The sequence below is a fragment of the Danio aesculapii genome, chromosome 23 (genome assembly GCF_903798145.1).
Source record: "Danio aesculapii chromosome 23, fDanAes4.1, whole genome shotgun sequence".
NCBI classification, from domain to species: Eukaryota; Metazoa; Chordata; class Actinopteri; order Cypriniformes; family Danionidae; genus Danio; species Danio aesculapii.
Genome location: NC_079457.1, coordinates 18,656,537 through 18,660,129, shown reverse-complemented (window position 1 = coordinate 18,660,129; position 3,593 = coordinate 18,656,537). Strand labels below are relative to the sequence as shown.

The 3,593-nt window shown below is 34.1% G+C and overlaps 1 protein-coding gene across 1 annotated transcript in view; it reads right to left on the bottom strand.

Moving 5' to 3' along the window:
• Nucleotides 1–3,593, bottom strand: part of LOC130217494 (calsyntenin-1-like) — an 8,870-nt gene extending 5,277 nt beyond the window's left edge. Inside the window, exon 1 of the mRNA XM_056449606.1 lies at nucleotides 3,547–3,593. The gene's annotated coding sequence lies outside the window, so the exon portion shown is untranslated. The remainder of the gene's footprint in view (nucleotides 1–3,546) is intronic.

Here is a 3,593-nt window from a genome sequence, read left to right as displayed (position 1 = left end):
GCTACCTAATATTTTTGTGCAAACCACAATGCATTCTTGCATTTATTATTCAAATAACTGCATACACATAATAATAATAATAATAATAATAATAATAATAATAATAATAATAATAATAATAATATAATAACAATAATAACATATTCATGTTCATAATATATTCTATCATCATAATAATGGTAATAATCTATTTTTGCTATTCATTTAAAATTTTCCATTTAATATGCTGCTCAAGAAACATTTACTATTATTATGGCACAAAAATAAAATGCTACCTAATATTTTTGTGCACACCACAATGCAGTCATTTTTTATTCAAATAACTGCATAGACATAATATAAAGGTGCTGTTTGTAAGTTTTTGACTCTTCTAAAGCATAAAATACCATGATATGTTTGCAGACATTTAAGAAACATGCCAAGTGACCATTCTTGTTTATCTAAAACACAATGCGGAAGTCAGTTATTCAACTTTTAAAATGCTTTCCGTGCCAGAACGCTGTATTTGTTTTGGTCCCATTAACCCACCCAATGCCAGTTTAGCCAATTATTTTTTACCACCCTGGGTTGCCTTGATGGGAAACTGCGTATTTCATTCATTCATTCATTCATTCATTCATTCATTCATCATTCATTCAGAAAGACTCTCAAAGCTTGCACTCGTGACTGAAACACGACCTCCGATGGACAGTAGAGACTCCGAAATGAGACGCAGATTCAGGGTTCCACATGCGGTTATTAATTAGCAAATAATATAAATATTACGAACGTAAACATTAGGTGAGGAGCTTACATTGTAACCATAAGTCCCAACAACACACTACGTGATGAGATTTGCAGGGATAAGCAATTTGTCATTATTTTCACCAGACGAACAGTAGTATGGCAATAAATGTCATGTAAACGGCATTCAAAACTCACTTTGTTAGCATTTAACACTGAGAGGCAAGAAATATATGCCTTTTGTAATATTTCAATTCGAGGTGTTAGTTAAAACAAAAACTCCTTTTAATATGGAAAATATTCCGTCTATAGCATGTCGTTAAATCTACCTGCGCTTGCATTTGTTTTAATTCAGGAATGTAATACCTAGTTCAACTTCTGGGTGACAAACTTCCATACTGCACCTTTAATAATAATCTATTAACATAATGATAGTAATAATCTATTTTTAGCTGTTCATTTTCATTTTTTTCCAAAATCGAATGTTCATTTTTTTGATGAGCTGTCCCTTTAAGATGATTATAAAATGAAAGTGTAGTATGTGCCTTTCTGCATGTACTGTCCTCTACACTGTGAAGGACACAGGGAGATGCGGAGCGACCAGAATGACCTCGGCTGTAATACGACACTGACTGATGCTGCTGATGCTCTCACAGGCAGCAAGGGCACATGCTGAGAAATGGCACACTGTCTGCTGCACTCACACCACTGGCATAAATAATCCTGCGAACCCTCTGACTTACAGTGTCCTCCAGTAATACTAGCGCACATGGTAAATATATGGGCAAATGCGGCAACAAAAAAGGGTCTTAAATCTTTATTGTTTCTGGAGATTTTGATTGCTCCTGCAAACAGACAGACTGTGATGACACTTTTCTGGTTTTTAATTTTCCACATATGTATGAGTGTGTTGCCTTTAGGGCTGAACGATTAATAACAATTAAATTGCAAAAATTATTGATCATACACACAACAGTGTTGGGCAAGCTACTTGAAAAAAATGTGGTGAGCTAATATATAAGCTACTCTACTTAAAATGTAGCTTTTTAACTAAATACTAAATTTAACTAAAAACTACACTAAAAGCTACCCCCTGGGAAATGTAGCAAGCTTAGGTAAAAGCTACATTTCTCCAAAATGTTACGTCTTCAAAGCTTGTGAAAACAAAAAAACACAGCATACGTTAATGCTTCTAATTTATAGAAGGTTATTTATTAAGTATCTGTACTGTACATGACATGGGCCTGTTGGTTAGAACATTTGTGCAGTGGTTTGCATGTGTCAGATTGTAAAAGTAGACTTTTCAAAAATATAAAAAATAAATAAATAAACAATATCGTACTTAAAAATAATAATAATCATCATTATCATTAATATTCATTCATTCATTTATTTTATTTTTGGCTTAGTCCATTTATTAATCCGGGGTCGCCACAGCGGAATGAACCGCCAACTTATCCAGCATGTTTTACGCCTTCCAGCCACAACCCATCTCTGGGAAACATCCACACACACTTATTCACACACATACGCTACGTACAATTTAGCCTACTCAATTCACCTTTACCACATGTCTTTGGACTGTGGGGAAAACCAGAGCACCCGGAGGAAACCCACGCGAATGCAGGAAGAACATGCAAACTCCACACAGAAACGCCAACTGACCCAGCCTACTGAAAAGCTATTTGGTTTAGAAACAAGCGACGCTACCCGCAACGCTACTGAGAAATGTAGTTAAGCTAGTAGTGTCACTACTTGTAGCAACACTACTGTCCAACACTGCATACAAAATTTATGCATATCTTGTAAGGGAACCACAACTCTGTGTTCAGTAGTAAACCAGAACAGTTATCTTGACCTTCATTACTGTCGGATTAAATAGATTTTGATTTTAAATGTGATTTAGCCTAACTCATCAGTATAGTATGACTCTGTAGTAAATGCTGCTCCATCTGAAAGCATGTGCTAAAAAATCACCTTTGAATAATCGCCCAATAATAATAATTTGCTAATTTCCTATTGTCACTTGTCATTTTGTTCAAGCTCAACAATCCCTCAGCTCGGTTGTTTGGTCGTACTTATGGAGATCAAGTAGACTAAGTGAGTTTGGCCTTTGTGTTACAGTACATCATATTTATACCATATTTTTATCAAGAGTAAATCATTTCCCTCATTCTAGTCACACTAAAAAGATATCAATAGCAGATTAATATCAATAGCAGATATCAAAATAATTTTCCTTGTATTACTTCATGGTTCATCATCTCACATATATCTAAAAAATATATTGTTATGTTTTTCAGACAAAACTGCTGTATGTAATTATTTGTTCTAAATGAAAGAATTTCTTTACTGATCACTACTATTATTTATCTTTCATAGACTTCGGTATAACAAAATATGAGCAAAAATGTATAATAATAATAATAATAAATAATAATAATATTAAAATAATAATGAGAAAGAGAGCGCAAAAGATTGAAAAACTTTTCTTTTCTTTTTTTATCTGCTCATTTTTACCAAGGGTGCCAATATAAGTCAAAGGTTAGAGTCTTAAAAATCATAAAAATATAGAGAGCTTGTAATAAATTATGTCTGTTTTACTTCTCACAATCTGCAGGTGAACTGAAATGAGATGGAGTTGGACTGATGAATCAATAAAACACAATGGAGATTAAGACAAGCAGGGTTTATAATATGGTGTCTTTGGAATCGTTGACATCATGCTATAAGAGTTATGGTGTTGCAGACTGAAGCTGAGCATATGCGTTAAGAGACATGCGATTGGACAGATTTGGGGTGATCAGGAAAGACATGGGCAACCTGTCAAAGGCTCTGAGAGTGTCTCAGTGTCATTGTCATGTCCTGAG